Source organism: Drosophila erecta, unplaced genomic scaffold, assembly GCF_003286155.1.
Source record: "Drosophila erecta strain 14021-0224.00,06,07 unplaced genomic scaffold, DereRS2 tig00000021-arrow-pilon, whole genome shotgun sequence".
NCBI classification, from domain to species: domain Eukaryota; kingdom Metazoa; phylum Arthropoda; class Insecta; order Diptera; family Drosophilidae; genus Drosophila; species Drosophila erecta.
This window is the reverse complement of record NW_020825198.1, coordinates 15,052,498-15,070,526: the sequence shown is the minus strand read 5'-3', so window position 1 is coordinate 15,070,526 and position 18,029 is coordinate 15,052,498. Positions and strand designations below refer to the sequence as shown.

The window sequence follows — 18,029 nt, the reverse complement described above, 5'->3', positions numbered from 1 at the left end:
GTCAGCTGTTGCAGCTTGTCTTTTGTTCAAGTTTCTGCAATTCGCAGTTTTCATTCACTCAATTTGCATATTTTGTGCGCAGGCGTACCGCGATAAATGGATGAAACAGCTGTTTCAGCTTTCAGAATTCAAACTGTTGGATTTGAATTGTGGTTGAAATCGCTGGAGTGGATTGGTGGGTGACTGGCTTTGGGTCGCCTTGACCTTGTAACTGTTTTCAAAGTACTTTGTCTCTGTTAATTGTCTCGCGGTATTTACCAGCCATTTACTGTGAGCATTTTAAGTACCTCCATTACTTAAGGCTTCGTTCTCCACTGAAGGTGTGAATGAAGAAGTCCAACAAATAGCGCTTAAAAACCAATAAAGATGTACACGACGTACAACTGTCGATATTGATTTAGCCTGCCTTAAACAAGTTGGTTTTAGACACACTTGCAGTGGGTAGCTTAATTATTCCCTGAACCCATAAAGCTAATATATTTATTGCTATTGAGTCGTAATTATCCGTAACTTTATGCTATGCTAATGAAAAAATGCTCATGCAATGAAAAACTAAATGTATTTAATAGAGTAACATACTGATTGGTAACAATTTTATTCATTTCGTGTACTTAAAACATCCATCTTTCTATTAGACTACTCTGTATATTAGTACGCTCTCAAAGGTTTTGCATAGTTAAGTTTGATCGCAGGGTATTTATATATTCGGCACGGTAAGATCTATATATTTTTTCCAACTTTTTTTCAACTTTTGCACTAGAATTCATAAATATTCAAATGGCTGGCCGAGCCAGTTTGTTTGAAAACTTGTTTCGCACAAGTGTGTGGATTTGGTTTGGTTTCGCGCAGTAAAGGGTGAGTGAGAACCTACAGTATGTGCACTTGAAAGAAATGCCTTACAGAAGGGAACCGGTTTACCGGCCTCAACCACAAATCTATATATTAGCCAAGTTGGCTATGAAAAATGGACAAACGACTGGCTGGCTGGCTGACTGGCTGGATTGCGGCAGCGTGTTGGCGTTACAAGTGGATGGATGGGCTTCGGACTCAATTCAATCGGAGACGTATAAACAAAGTGTTTTCTGTCAATTATAAAGCATTAAGCTCGCCCAGTTATACAGCAGATCATTGCTGATTGTATGCAGCCATGAATGATTCAAAGCACGAAGGAATATCGATGGAATCTGAGACATGAGACCCGCGACCCGGTACCCATCATCATCTCCATAGCAATTTTCGCTATACAGGCAGATATCCATAATGAGAGACCCATAATTGCTGAATCAGGCAGCTCCGATCTGACCCTACAAGGTCATCATTAGTCTTGTACTGAAGACAGACATTAAATGCCCATCGAAAATTGCCAGCTATTTCTGTTAATCTCGTTCTGTGGAATCAAAGCCGGCAGCTAATGACATCCAAAGAGGAAACAACAAGGTTGGCTTGTGGCTAGCTAATCTATTCAATTAACAAATGTTTTACTTTGTTCTATCTTTTGGCTTGACTTGTGTTTCTGCGGTTAGATTTACATGGTAGCTTAGGTATAACAAAAAATACTCAAAACTCATTAATACAATGACTTAAATATTAAAGAAAATTGTTTACTGAGTTCTGTTCACACAGAATATATCCTCCACCATTATTATAACAAATTCAAATATATGGTGACAAGTCCTCGAAAAAAATCGGATAATTAGCATTTCAAAGCGATATCCAGCTTAAACGATAAAAAACTTAGTCAGTGATGGAAAGCAAAACTCTGTCAAAATAAAAGTGGGATCATTCCAACGAAAGTTTGCCATCGTTTGGTTAAAATTTCTAAATTGCATAAGGGGGATAGATTCCAATGCTACCCAATCCACAATACAAAATCCCCATTCCACAGCCGCAAGAAACTTTCAATTGCCAACTCTGGAAAAAGTTAAAAAGCGGCACGCGGAAATTTTCTATTTTCTTTTTGTTTTCAGTTTTGTATTTTTTCCTTGTTTTTTGAATTTTTTTATACTGCTATATAGCAAGCCATCAACAACAACTGACTGCTAAACTGCAAAGTACCCTCTGACCTCGGCACCAACCCACCGGGAGGTCCTCCCAATGGCAGCCATTAAATGAAACTTAATTAGCCCTAAATAAGCAACAGAGCCAATGAGTAAAATGTGGCTGAAATGGGTTGGGTTACTCGCTGGGTGGCTCTGGTGCTTTCAGGGCTTTGCATTTTAATGCACAAACTGAAAAATCATTGATTACTTTGCTGGGGGTTCGTTTTTGGGTTGCCAGCTGAGCGCTGCACTTGGCGAACCGAAAGAAAAACGTTTTGTGCATTTTACGCGATAAGTTGATTAAATTGCATAAAAGTGGGCCGAACGAATCGAAGGCTCTGTGGCACATAAGGAGGCTACACTGTGGGAAAATTCTAGTTCTTGATTTTTAGGTTGAGGTAATCGCACGACTGTCATTTTTATGGCTTTATCACTGACAGCGAGATATTAATCTAGAAACAATAAATCTCTTTCAAATATCTTATAGTGCTTAGTCAAAAGTTTTAAGGTTAAAATATTGAAATATTTGTTGTGGCTAACATGCAGGTTTCTATTGTAAGAATGCACATGATTTTGCTTAGTGCAAGCATTGGGTAAGTTGGGTCTATAAAGTGGGGATCATAAAACGCATTAGCTGGCGGTTGAGTGGGCGGTCGGAACTCTACCCCGATTGAGATTGAGTGCCGCTAATTTGAATCCGTAATTTCCTTGGGAGGCGTCATGCACCACGCCCCCACAACCCACCGCCACCCCGCAGCCCCTTTCACAATATTTACCCAGTGGGTGCGACCGTTAACCGGCTTAGAATATGGCTGCTACTGCAATTTTGTTGCAACTTGCAGCGGACGTAGCATTCCCAGTTTACGGCCGTATTATGTGCTCCTTGCTGCCGGCCTCAGCCTTTTTGCATCTACTTGTAGTTCATCGAGTGTTTGGAGGGGGATAAAAAATGGATGGGGCGAAGCCCACCCCTCGCTGAGGAAAAAGTTGCAACTTTTACGAGCCGTAACGGTCGAACGGGCAGGCAAGTACAGTTACACCCGGTGGAGCAACACACCCGACTGGTTAGCTGTTAACAAACTAGCTGGCTGGATAGATGGAAAGATAGTTTTATTCAGCACCCGTTCTAGATGCGCCCCATCCCCCAGCAACAAACTTAAGCAGTCCGCGGGGATTTGGTGGCATTGCAGGCCAAACCCCCACAAATGTAGTTCAAAGTCGTGCAACATCGTAAATCCATCGTTGAACTATAAAAAACCGTCTTACTGCAATTTGTATCTCTTTTGCCGGGGTGGCAAAAAGGTTTTGTACGGGGCGTTTTATAATACCCGATACTAGAAGATTACGCGGGCATACCGCGAATGTGAAATTGTTGGTTGGATTAGGTAGCGTTTTGCTTTCCATTCTACGTAACTGAGACAATATCTGAATAATTAGTGCAGTCAACCCAGAAGATCTCGAGGAGACTTATAGGCAAGCTTGCCAATTTAGGCTCTAAAATGCAATATTTGTTGCCCACCCTGTAAAATAGTCAACCAAAGCTACTTTTCAACGAAAAGATACTTTAAAAACTGTATGCAGTTCAAATATTATGTAGTTATAGTACGTTTTGGGCCAGTTTTTATAGCACAACAGGGTAGTAAGTATCTGTTAGTTGGAACACTTGACTTCCCTGCACTTTCTTGTCACTTTTTGTTTTGACTACTGCTTCTGAGGCTCTGGCAGCCGGTTTTGGCTTTGGCTTTGGCTTTGGCCTTTTGCTCGGTTGCTCAAACCGTGAGCACTTTTTAATCCGATTTTGTTGCATTTTTTACCATGCTGCGTATGTGTGTGTGAGTGTTGCTGGCGATTACGCTTGCCGCTTCTCCTTATTTTGTGCTACTGGTACCGCTTCTTCTGCTTCTGCTTCTTCTGGCTTTTCCACCTACTTTTACCCAGGTTTTTTGTTTTTTTGATTATTTCAACTGCACACGCTTCGGCCGAGAGAGTCACCCTCATCACCCTTAGACGGCCCAAACGATTTTGCATTTTTTATTTAATATATGCGGTGTTGCCCTTTTCCCCACCGCAGATGTTGCGGCCCCTGCTTAGCCTTGGTTGACTATTTAAAGCCGTAAAACCCTTAACCGTGGCTTAGCTGCACGGGCCATAAGTTCAGCCGGAATGGGAGTGCACAGAGAGAAACGGTGCATCGAACTTGAAATTGTTTTCGGTGGGGGTGAATAAGTTTATAGGGCAGGGAAACCAGTCGCATTGGATAGCGAGGCTTGTTACTGCTCACTATTGAAAGCAAATAACAGTATTTTCTTTGAAAGAATGCTTTTTAAAACTATGCATAGTACTTTTAACAAAATAAAATAAAATATATTATAACGCATTTAATAGGTTTAAATAGGTTTAAGGCCTTACTTTTAGGTTCGATTTATGTTCTTAAACTTTTTATGGAGACGTGTTTAATTGCAAGAAATGAAAATTAAATAAAAGATTGCGCGACTAAAATTAATTGCAGTGCCTGTTATACCCCGCAATTGACATTTTTTTGCGATTGTTTTACTGTTTTATGTGCTCGGCAGATCCCTCATTTGGGCAAAGCCAACAATGGAGGGAATACCTGATTCGTTTGATAATCCTTTCGTCCGAAAAGTGCTTATGTACACAGGCCAGATTGCCGGCGAAGCGTCCAAGGATCGAGGACATGATGAAGGAGTCCGAGGAGTCAGGATCGAGTCCTGGCCGGGTTGCAATTCCGCCGCCGGGCTCTTATTTTGCCGTTGCCTTGGCATTCGGCTTGTCTCTGTGTGTTTTGGCCTATTTGCATTATGAATTATTTATTTTGTTTATTCCTTCTTTGCCACGAAAACACAGATACACAGAGATTTGGGCAAAAGGGAGGGCGGGGCCGAGATGGAGAGGAAAACCGAACCCGGAAAATGTTGCAAAAGTGGAATACTTGACGTCGTCTCAGTGATAAACGTGGGCGGCCAAATAAAAACAAAAACGGTACCAGAATGAGAAAACCCAAAAATATAGCGCACGAAATACGCGAAAAGTGTTTGCTCGGATTAAATTTATGAATATTATATTCAAGCAAAAGTTGTGCCATCCAAACACCCGAACCACTGCAATAGCACAAGTTTGTCTATAAATTTTTTGCGATTCCACCCAGTCTGTCCAGAATTTACGGTCCCCGCCCGAAATAGAAAAAAAATGGGAGGTAAATTGCCAGCTATTGCAGCCCGCTTAAGGGTATAATTTTGGTCAAGTTGTTTATTTTGATGGCAGCCCCGTAAAATGATATATCGACTGTTCCATATCTCGATGGGGATTCGATGTTAATGAGTTTGCGCACTTACTGGGCTCGTAAAGTATGCGACTGCTTAATCCTTTCAGCTCCAAGTTTGCCTTCAAATTCATACAAATCATTCGTTACAATCGTGGAAGGTCTGCAAGTAAAATGGATTTGAAGGGCTAATTAGCTTTTAATTATGACAGGGGATATTTATTTAAATTTAAAATAAATGAGTTTTATAATTTATTGCAAATTATCAATGCAGTTTTAATGAGTAAAAACTGATAAACCTGATAAACAATTCACTGACAAACGTCTTTAAGTGAATTATAAAATAATGTACTCGAATGGTTATCGTTATTTTCTTACAGCAAACTTAGAGTTCCAAAACATTCATTCAATAAGCAAATTCCCCTTTCAGAATGCTATTAAATTCACCTAAAACCGGCCAAGGATCTTCTATGCCAACGTGGCATAAAAACAAAAGACTCCTCGAGCTCAAACTGTTGACTGCCTTTGTTCCATAAAGGAAATTAACTCTTTTCATGTACCAATTTGCATTAAAAATGTTATAAATTCGCTGCTGCGCGTTGCAAAGGCAACTAAGCACATATAAATCTACCCCTAGACCTCATCGAAACGACTTCAACTCGTCCTGTTTCTTCGGGCCAGGTAAAGTAGTAAGTGATTGTAGCTCCTTCTCCGGCGAAATACAGGTGGCGAAGCGAAAGGTGTGTCGGGGAGTTGGATGGACGGGTATGATAGCGATGAATTTGGAATGAATGCAATCTTGCTAAAATATGCAAGGAACGCTCACACACAGACACACCCACTTACACACTCACACACACACTCGCACACACTCCAACATTAAACATTGAAGCGACAAACGAAATGAAAAACGGCTGTGCAAATTAATTTCACGTTGCACGAACAACAACAACTATGGCAACAGTAACAGGAGCAACGAAAGTAACTGCGTTTGCGACAACACTGAGAGAAAAATCAAAGAGTACAGATGCATGAATAAATATATGTTAGTAACATAGTTTAATACGAAATATTTTAAAAAATTTTCTAAGTACGAAATCCATTTTAATTTGTTATAATTGAATCAAACTCGTTTTTCTCCGTGCAGAGTAGAACCTCCCAGCGAGCACGATGAATAGCAAACAACAACAAGAACTATGCAGGGCACGCCCATAACTCCAACATCTACATGAGAATGGGCCTCATCTAAAAGGGGCGGGGTTTTCGTGGGAGTGGGGCCAGAGCGGGATGCCAAGGATAAGGAGGACTCCCAAACAGCTAGACAAACATTTAAAGGATTGCCAGCAGGATGCCGCCACCCATCCACACTTTATTTCGCTTTAATTACCAAGCTCTCAGTCTGGTGGGTCGAAAAAATACCCAGCATTTATAGTGGCGGTGCCGGAAAAGTAGGCAGAGGATTCCACCTTTTGAGGTTCCCGAATTGCCGGAAAAACACCCTATTATGGTCGAAAGGTGATTTAATATAACATTATTATTAGCATTTACATTTTTTGATTAATCGTAGTTTTAAATAGTCTGAAATCAATCACTGAAATCTAATTTATGTGAGCCAAGGACCGCCCAGAAAAAATCGAAGGGTGAATCGATAGAGAGAAACACCTCCTGACTCAGCACAAGTCCAGCAAAGTCCACAAATAACATTAAAACCCTATTAGCCCGACCATGGATAAGTGACCCAGGAACACAGGAATAAACAGCCGAGGTCTAGTGGAGCCCAGGACTCGCTTAGCGGCCAAACTATTTCACAATTAAGCATTTAAGGCCATGGCTAAAACATTGTATCGGCGAGTGTCTGGTGCCACCTGCACGGCAGCAGTTAGCAGGTAGCAGGTAGCAGTTAGCTTTTTATTTAACCCATTACTCTGGCTGCAGGTAAATAAAGCCAGCACTAAAATGTTGCCCAACGGCAGCCGGCAAAGCCACCCGAAGCTGCCTGGCAGGAAGGTAAAAAGCGACGCCAGTCTGCGCCAATAAATAAATTCGCAACACCCCAAAAAACAAACAGTGCCAACAGTGGAGACTGTAAACTGGATACCAACTTTGACTTTAACCACACTGCACCAAGTTATCCCATCTATTTTTTCCAACTCCTTTGGGTTGACATTATTTGTTTTTTTCCCCCTTTTTGGCTCGTCTTTTTACATGGCGTGTTAGCAATATGCATATGGTAAGTCCTTCAGACCAAGTTTTTCGGTCGGGCGCGGTGGCGGGGTAGCTTTTATTTGATTAAATGTTCTTTACCTTAAGAGGGGGCAATAATAGTTTTTCGACGGTTATCTTGGCGGGATGCAAGGTTTCAATTACCCATGCAGGGTAATGGAATTGAACAGGTGAGGCGGCGATATCAATAAACATTCGATCTTTATTTCGGGTGGCAAGTTTACTTTTCGGCAAATTAAAACGTTACTATTTTGTGGACATACATCACCTTACACTGCATGAATAATGAAATATATCACTAATTTAATTTATTTTATAAAAATATGTAAATAAAATAGACTTTAATGGAAACAGCATAAATATTTCAAACTCGAACCTTGTGCAAGATTGTCTGGCTTATGTGAAAACCCCAAGATTTAAAATGCATTTTCTAACAAAAACGGTATCTTATTGAAACTAGGAGCAGTGAAAGCCCGCAGATCGAAAGTTTCCTGAGCTTCTTAAGCACTCCAAATTTCAATTAAAGTATGTAAGCACTGACGCAGCTGGCAAGTTTCAATTAACCCGTCGAACTCGGGCTGATCGAATTCCGAGGCACACACTTTTTTGGCTCTAGCGCTCGTTGCGCAACTTGAACTTGGCAAAAAGTCGTCCTGGCCGCCCATTACGTATCCTTAAACTTCACTTTTATGCAGACATACTGGTAGTTAAGTCGCACTCACACTCACACACACACACACTGCAAGGGGTGAGATTATTTCCGTACTTTTTATCTTCATGCGTTCAGGGTGCCGCTTAAAAAGTCAAGGGGGCAAACTACCAAGGCTGCCTGCCAATTTGTGACTGTCTTTTGCTAACCCTCAACTCGCAGCATACATGTATATATATGTGGATGTGTGGTAATATCCTCCGATTCCTCATTTTGGTGCTGCCAAAGCGCGACGGTGCAAAGCTGACAGCTGCTTAAATAATTTCCAGTCATGTGCGCCGCCCACAAAACACAACTAAACCGTACGTACGGCAGGAAAAAAAGCGGAAATAAAGGAAGGCCAACCACTACAAGAAAATGGGGGGAAAAGTTGCCATCTTATGCCTTTTTCCCAGCTTCCTCCGCTGCCTTCGCTTCCATGAACTTCCGACGGGCGGAGTTCTTGTCCTTTAAGTCGACTTTACGTCGTCGTCTGTGTATCAATATGCGGGGTCAGTATTTAGATACCCTCACTTGGGGTAGCTGCAATACCGGAAATGGCCCCTTCCAGCGAAGGAAGTCCTGCTGACGACGAACTCCCTTTAGGGGAAGTATGAAGTCGGAGTATCCGTGGCACAAAGAGTTCTTTAATCATAACCCAGAATGACAAAATGCTGAACCAGAAATAACACAAAGTTGCTATTATTATCAAACCTTATAAAGTTATAGGTATAAACCCACCTGACAGAATTGACAGAATTATTGTTAACATTTTAAATTTTAAAATACTAAGAATGAGAAAATGTTAAAGCAATAATACCAAATACATTTGGCTTTCAGTGAATGCTAATATATCTATATATCCTTTTAGAAATAGAAATAAAAGCGTATACTGCGCGTCGCTTTGGCACGCAGACTTTCCCCAACATTTTTTAGTCGAGTGGAGCTGAGCATTTGTGCTGAGGAAAATCTATGTGTCTGCTACATGTTTAATTGCCACTGCGTGAAGATGTTAATCTATTTCGAGCGGCGGCTAACAAAAAGTGCTGCCTGTCGTTGGGACTACTATATGGTATATGGTAGTGCGGGTTCTGCTGACAGGGAACATTGTTTAGCTGGCTCAAAGGAACCAATGGCAAAGATAGATCGGGGAGAGGCGGGGGAAATGGACTGGACTAAAAGCTGAAAGCAATCAGTAGAGACTAATTCAAGTTAGTTCTCTAAAAGCAGCTTTGGTCTTCGACCAGGCTTCGAGCAGGCATCGCGGAAATGACGAGGAAATTGTGTAAATTGATTATAGATAGCCTGCCTGGCTACCAGATTTTCCCCACCTCGCCTGCTGCTAAGTGGAAAAGTCAATCATAGCTGCGTGTATATATGCAATCATTTCGCAGGGCTCGCAACTATATATACGTATATATTTAAATTTAACATGCTTCTTTGTCGACGTCTTTGCCACTGTGTGTGTGTGTGTGTTTTTTGCAGTCTGAGAGAATGGCCGCCACAGCGGAAAAACAAAATTTATTACGAATGAAAATTAATTAAATTAAATGGACTGTGAAAAATTCTTGCTCAATATTATCCGCTCCCTCCCTTATTTTCTGTCAGCTTCTTTTCAACAAAGTATTAATATTAAAGTTTCCCGATGAGCGCTAGTAATAAAGGCTGGCAAAGGAAGCGGGAAAAGTCGATTGGGGATGTAATTAAAATTTTTTTTTATGATGTGGCTTGCTGTAATGCGCATCAAAATCTTCTTTAAGGATTACTTTGTTCAACACTGTAATCCATTCGAGGATTTTAAATCGTCGATTTTTTTTGTGTTTTTTTTGGTCTATGATAAAAAAACATGATAATCAAGCATTTGCCGAGTGCGTATAGCAGAAGGGAATTATTGTAAATTCAGCGGTAAATGCTGTTTGAAATCATATAATGTGTAAATGAAAATTTATTTATTACGTGAAGAAAATCGCACTCTTTTTTACCAACATTTCATTTACGCGACTGCAATCAAATATCTACTACAAAAAGTAAAGCTTTTGTTATACATAAAACGACATAAATTGCATTTTTTAAATTAAGGCAATTGATGCTAGTAACTAAATAATATGAAATATATAATATCATTTTGTGTAGTTATACACAAGTATTTAATTACTCGAAAACAAAATGTAAGTAAAAAACGTTGTAAAGTAGCAGGGGACTAGTACAGTCGTAAATAAATCGTCGTAATGAAAAACCATCTGCATTTCTGAAATAATTTGCGTAATTCCCTTTAAGCCATTTAACTCACGCCATAAGCCACAGAATATTTCCCACCCTGCAGTTTTGGGAAAGCCAACACCCACAACAGATCATCGCACGAGCTAAGATGTACCCGAATACACATTTCAAAAGAATTCCAGCTCACGTATTTAAAAACATTCCTTAATTAACCACCCACTTACCTCACGTGGCGCATTATATAATACATTCAAGTCCCTTCAAGCAGAGCTCTATAATCTTTTATCTGCTCAGTACACACACACACATAGCGAAAGAGACGGAGATAGCCGGACGGAAGGAGACGGGGCGACACTTGGAAAACACATATATAAATGCGCCATAAATATAGATCTTATTAACCTGTTGACATCAATTTCCACACACACTGCGATTACCGCACAAGTGAGTGTGTGTGCATCTCCCACAAAAAAAAAAGAGAAAAAAAAGCCAAATACTCGAAATGCCATCGTCATGTAATTTAATGGGAGGGAATCCACCAATTTCGGGTGGCGGTTCGAGTAGCATTGAAATGGCTCTACAAGGCCTAAGGTGGGCAATAGGGGGGTATGGTTCAAGGGGGGTTTTGTTGGCTAAGGACTCGGCGCAAACGAAATCAGCGCAACGACAGTCGTCCTTGTAGTCGCTGATAAGCTTTGATTTCCTGTAACAGGCAGCAATGGCGTCGACGAAGTCGTCGCCTGTGACGCACACACACACAGCCGCACTAATACCCCCCCACACACACACACACACACCCAATGAGAGCACACATTCACACACAGTGTGGCCCACATGCAAGCGGCAATATCAATACCAATACCAATATAAATCGCAATGGGCGTGGGCGGCTGAAGCATGTTGAAATCCGCTTAGAGACTCTACATTTTTAATACCCAATAACCAAGCGGCTATAAGTAGGGGTATGCCCAGCTTTTTCGAGTAATATACATACAAGTATGCACCACGGAAATGCGGCTAACTTACGCAGCCTGCGATGTTTCTCAAGGGAGCACTTGTAGAGCCCGTAAATTAATTGCCGTCTAGGGCGTTAGCCATAAACGATCGCAGTCGCAATGTACTGATATTTATATACTCAAATAATGAATTGTGCTTGCACTTAATCAAAAAACAAATGTATTTACATGTTTAACTTCATTTTTAGCGTGCTTCTACTTTTATACTCACAATTACAATCACAATATGAATACATGAATAGTTAGCTAACATCACTGACTAAACATAGCCAAGAATATAACGAGTTGCACCATATTAAAATTAGCAATGTTTGCCAGACTCAAAACAGAAGAGAAGAACTTCAGTAGAAAGCATTTTTATTGGAGGAAAAGTAAGGTTCCCCCTGCTAAGTATTCCGATGTCGGAACTCTGTTAAACATTCCTAAAACCTCCTTTTGTTTTCCCCCCACCAAATTATTCCGCTGACGAATTTATTAGCGAAGCGATGCCTGAACTTTTTATTCCATTTTCGCATTCTTTTCAGCTGTCTTACTATATTTTCAATTTGATTTTTTATTTTTTGCTAACGACGTTATTGACTTTTATAGCTTTGCCATAGCTATAGATTCGGTGCGTGCTTAGTGTGCTTGTGTGTGTGTGCGGAGTGGTGGGATAACTTGTAATTCCGTTTATTTTTTTCCGGCTGTCGCTTTTTTGTTTGTACTTTTTATTGGCGGCGACACGTAGCGTGCGGTGCGTAAAAAGCGTGAAAGAGACAACCGCATGCATTTGCCGGATTGCCAGCGGAAACGGAAATCACAACACAACGCGCGGACTAAACATGACAGCCAAAAGCTGTCATGTCCCACAGCAATCCGTGTGTTTGAGTGTGTGTGTGTTGCCTGTATGGGGATATTGTAAGCGATGCCCTGGGAAAAAAGTGTCACAAGCTAAAGGAGAGAAAAAACCTGTACTGAACTGGACTCAGCCAAACCAAACCAAACCGAACCGAACCGAAATGAAATGAAATTGCAGGCCCAGATCCCCAACTACAGAGTTAATACGATTGTGGTCTAATGAATTAAAGGCTGAACCAACACACACGAACGTAGAAATCCAAGACAAATCAACGCAGAAAAATCTGCTGCTAGAACGGTGGGTGGGTTTCGTGCACTGGGCAAAATTATCGAAGGAAATTCGAGAATTTCGTTACAAACTGCGTTTTCAACTTTATTCAAAGGTTATGAATGGTAATACAAATGGTAATATTATTTTATAATTTTTGATCGCAATAAGGAATATGATTTACTGCTAATAATATTGAGAACCATTTAAGGATTCATTTCAATATTACCTTATGCCTGTTGCCATATCGTCGACATATAAGATATATATTTTTCCATGTGATAAATTCAAAGCTAACACAAAGAGCCAGAAGATTGTAGCGAAACGTGTGTCACACCAAAAACAAAACCAAAAGCAAAGCAAAGCAAAGCAAAACAAAACAAGTGAAAGAAAAACTGGGTAAAGGACATCATGGTGCTGGAAAAGCAAGTGCAAAATTGTACGAACAAAAGTGAAGCGCTGCCATTGAGAAAAAACACACAGGCAGTAAAAGATTGAATTTGTATCTATGTCCATGTATCTGGACATTCCCCAATCCCAGTCCCAGTCCCAGTCCCAGTCCCAATCCCCATCCACATCCACATACCAAATCCCATTCCCACGACTGGGTCAACTGATTGTGTGAGCCTGAGCGAATAACTGGCCAGGCAGATCGGCCATCTGAGACCTATGTGGACATGGTGCGTTTAACCACGTAATAGTCTCGGCGGCTCTGCGGATTTACGGCATCAGTCAGAGGGCTTAGCACAGTGGGGCCAGAACGAGCCCAGGGCCTTAGATATCCTTATAATTAAACCAATTTGGTTCGAGTGGGGTATAAAGGTATTTTTCAGCGTTCTAACGAGTCTGGCTTGAGACTGTAAGCCTCTTAAAGCCTGCTTCGAATTTGAATCCCCTGAGTTTTTAAAAATATCTAGAACTCGCATTTTATAATTTGTTCTTGGAAACAAGAATTATTTGAAAGTATTGCTTTTTGAGTGAGGAGTGGCATTGCTTTAAAAAGCTTAAGAGATTGGCTCCCTACGGGCATGATTAAAATTATTTTTATTATTTATATTCGTCTTTTTCTTTCAATTTATTGTGATAACTGTCTTCGTAGTATTTTTTGTATATACTTGATACAAATAGTTTAATCTACAAAACACATTCTGTTGGGTATGAAAGATCATAAGCCCTATAAATTTCCCCAGCACACGTTCAATTTGTTATCATTGAATCCCAGGCTTTTGCCTGCCATTGTTTCATCTGGCACAGATTCATAGCCATTTCCCTTCGGAGCCAGCCTTTCAAGTCCTCTCTACGTTCACATTTTTCTTTTTAATAGGAAAAACACGTCTTCGGTCTCCTGGCCATGGAGTGCGTGTTTGGCCAGCTTTGTTTTCGCATGTGAAAGTATTTAATTCAATTTGCGCTTAATTGAGACAGGCTGACTGTACGGCCAAGCCCAACATACCCCATTCCCACCCACAATTACCAGCCAACCCGCACCAGTAGGCAGCTGTCAAGGCAAACCAAGCGAAGCGTTACGCTGCCTGACAGCCCGATGCCACCCAGCACCACCCAGCACCACCCAGCACCACCCAGCACCACCCATTCAAGCAACCCAACCCCTAGCCCCCCACGCTCATCACAAAATTCCAGTCAGTTGATAAAGCATCAAAAGAAATGTACGGCCAAGTGTTGTATCGTTCGTTGTCTTAACAATTTATAAATTAATTATGTATGCACTGCGAGTGTGTGTGCCGAGTTGTCTTGGCCAAAAAAACAGAGGCAGAAGCAGAAGCAGAAGCGGCGATTCAACGACTCAATACCAACATATGCATACACATTTGGCCATAGTCATACATTTATGTACTTAGCCAGACACCATATGCGTAGTCAAACATTTTAAATATAAACGCGTTAAATGTTTCAATGCCAGTTGTCATTAGAGATGGACGTGGTACAGATTTTTTTCTGGTTTGCGGCCCTGTCGACACCGGAATACTAAGTGCTTGGCTAATAAATTATAAGGCTAGCTGGCCGGTTCTGCTGGAAAAGTTCGGTTATGGCTGCTTAATAATTTTCTTATCTGGAATAACATGAATGAGACGTCGAAGTAAATGCATGATATGTGAAGTATATGCATGATATGAACTAGTACTATATAATAAGCTACTACAAATTTGGCAGCTGTAATTAACTAACATCGTTTTTAAATGAATTAGTATTTTACCTAATGTAGAGAAGTATTTATGACTTTTACTTGTAATCATTTAAGAATACTTATCAGCATCTCACAACCTTAACTTCTGATGCACGCCCCCTATAATGATTTTACATTTTTTAAACTTGATTGAACTCGAAAGATTTATATCCCGCGGCAATCGAGTGAGCCTTAAATCACGAGCTATTTTATGTTTCTCTAATTTTATGACTTCGTTTTTATGGTTTTAGCTAGCTTTGTCGGAAACCAGTCACGCCAATATTATGGCCTTTAGTCACCCTTCAATTATTTTCAAAATTTCGCATTTAATACGTTGACAATCAAAGCTTAGGGAAAGCGTATTTAAGCCAAATCATTTTGCAAATATGCATAGCTGAGTGGCAAGTGTCAGGACGTGTTTTCCCAAGCCCAAGTTGTTGTCAACTTTTTCGCTGAGTTTCGCATTTCACAAACTGTGTCGCATTACACATTTTCGGATTGAAAATTGTTTAGCTCGCTTGCTGCTGTTCTCCCACTAATTGTCACTAAATATGGCTTCAGTTAATTCCAGTTTCAGTTACTCAGTTACTTAGCAGCGCAGCAACACAAGTGACTGTGTATCGAGAGATATGTACACAACCGTCCATCATTTGATAAACTGCCTGTCAGCCAGACAGTCATTCATTCAGTCCGTCACTCAGTCAGCCAGTCAGCCAGGCATTTGGGCAGGTGAGCCAGTGAAGCGTTCAATCTTCTCACATTTTTTAGCACCTTTGTCAGCTTATCCAGCTTGTGTCAATAGCGTTTGTGCCCCACTCGCTCGAAGTGCTAAAAATGTTGCAATATCTTCTTCACTTGGCACTCTGACAGATCCAAAAACGCCTCTGGGGCTTGGCCCAGCAAAATAGTTTTGAGAATGCTGTCACACTTTTTGTCACCCTTCCTCGCATGGCATCCATTTCTGATGTTTGTCAAAGTTGGCAGATAAACAAAAAAAGACAGGAAAACGCAAAACCCACCGAGAGCAGAACAACAACAGATTAAGGAGCTATAACTTCTGGGCCAAGATGTGTGAACATAAAGCTCCAGTTCAAATCCCCCAACAAGTTTGTAAGCCCTTTGGCTTACACATGTCGAAGTCGCAAAACGTTGCAATTATCCCTCTTGTTTTGGGGGTTTTACGTCCAGTATTTCTATTTGTATCGCCCAGAGGTATTTCAGATATTAATGTCCTAACTTTACTCCTAACGATTGCAAAACGATGAATTTTGGCTATGAAAAAATCGAATCGAATTGCCATTTGTACCCCAGAGATTTTTCCATGTTAAGAGACACACACTTATCATTTTTTTTTTATTACTGGGTCAGATTCCCAAAGACTTTTGCACATGCAATACAGGAAACTGCATATTAGTTTAAATTAAGCCAATTAATCCGAGTTGGAACAAGTGCTTATTATTTCAGACTTTAGAATCGCAAAGGGTTACAAGTAATAAACGCTCATTATACTCGTTACTCGTAGAGTTAAAGGGTATACTAGATTCGTTGAAAAGTATGTAACAGGCAGAAGGAAGCGCTTCCGACCATATAAAGTATATATATTCTTGATCAGGAGCAATTTTTCTGATTATGTAGAAATTCAAAAAAAATTAAGAAATGTTCCAAGGCTGAAGTTCTAAGCTCCATAAGTGAACTTATCTTAATCGGATTTCGAAGTGACATACCTCTAAATGTTTCTGGCGCAATTATCTAAAAATTATCTAGAAATTCATTTTTTTTAATTTTTTTTTAATTTCTTTGATGTTATTTTGTGAAATTCGGAACTCGACTTGACCCAAATTAACCTAAGTGACATCATCTACTGTTTAAATTGTTTGCTGCTCTAACAAAAATATCAATTATTATCACTTTTATATGTTATACTCGAGATTATATATAGTTGTATTACATCCCAACTTTCTGACTTTATTAAAAATATAGAGATTGTATTTCAGGTTTTTTTATTGGGCACTCTAAAGTCCCAAGTCTCTAAACTATGTTTCAAGCGACTTTAATTGCTCAGAGTTATTATTTTGATTAGTTTTGTGTATTTTGCTTTATCTTATTTTCAACGCCGAGAATTCAATACGATAAAAATACTCAACTGACCTTGAGGCGCGTCTAACGATGCTATTTTTTTGCGGTTAAGCTTCGTATTTTTTGTATTGTTCTAACTATGGTGCTGTATCGTTATTCTCATATTTTTCTGTCTATCGTTTAGTACTCATCTCTGCACTACTGCTGTTTTTGCCTTTCCATCTTCAGTTTCTCTTCTTTTTATTTTTTTTTTGCTTTTAAATTGCCTTTGAAGCTAGCATTGACTTTTTCTCGACTCAAGTTAAATATGATTTTTGTATATTTTCGTGTAATCAAGAGGAGCACCTTGCAGCGATTTTAATTATTGATTTTGTGGCGCAGTCGGTTTTTGTGGTAACTACCAATCATTATTGTTTGACTTTCATACAGCTCATGCATAGTTATTGTTATGGTGGATGCCGTCTTGAAGGGGGAAGGTACTGTAAGAGTGGGGATGGGGAGCCCTACCCACATGGACAAATCTTTAACTGGCTGAGAGTCACCTGATTGTGTGCAGTTATAAGACGACTGCCACAGAAGGCATTCATTGTTATCGAAAAGTGCTTATGGTGTGTTGAAAATGCTTTTATTGACTGTATGTAAATATAGTTAGTGGTTTATATCATTTATTTTTGTAAAAAATTTGTATTTGTATTTTGTATTTTTGTATTAAATTTCTTAATTTGCCAGAAAAATATGTTATTCATTTACCAAAGTGAAAATGTCTTACATATGTTATATATATAAAGAAGATTTCCAGCTTTTTAAAGATATATTTTATGATCGGAATGGACCGAGTATGAATCGAAAATAATAAATGCTGCACTAGACATGTATCTCCTGACTACAATGTTATCTTGCGTAGCTCTGTCCTTCCTCGATTCTCCATAGCCAGTGCTCACTGTGATCGCATGTGCCTGGCTCAACTGACCCACTCAGCTGGCTCGGCTTCATAGGCATCACTCAAAACGCTTCAGCTGCTGCCGTTTTGCTTATTTGCATCAAGTCGAGTGGGTTTTGCTTCTTTATTATTACGTTTTTTCCCAGTTTAATGATTTCTGTTCTATGGTTGCTGGTTGGAATAATAAGCAGCGGCGGGAAAAATGCAAATAAAAATAATAGAAAAAATAATTGTTATAAAAGTGTTTATAAGTCAAG

The 18,029-nt window shown here is 40.0% G+C and overlaps 1 protein-coding gene across 2 annotated transcripts in view; it reads right to left on the bottom strand.

The window, feature by feature from the left end:
• The window catches only part of LOC6543956 (Ig-like and fibronectin type-III domain-containing protein 2), a 69,378-nt gene that overhangs the window by 37,779 nt on the left and 13,570 nt on the right, over nucleotides 1-18,029 (bottom strand). For both annotated transcript variants that reach the window (XM_026977251.1, XM_001972726.3), the window contains exon 2: nucleotides 5,393-5,482. The gene's annotated coding sequence lies outside the window, so the exon portion shown is untranslated. The remainder of the gene's footprint in view (nucleotides 1-5,392; nucleotides 5,483-18,029) is intronic.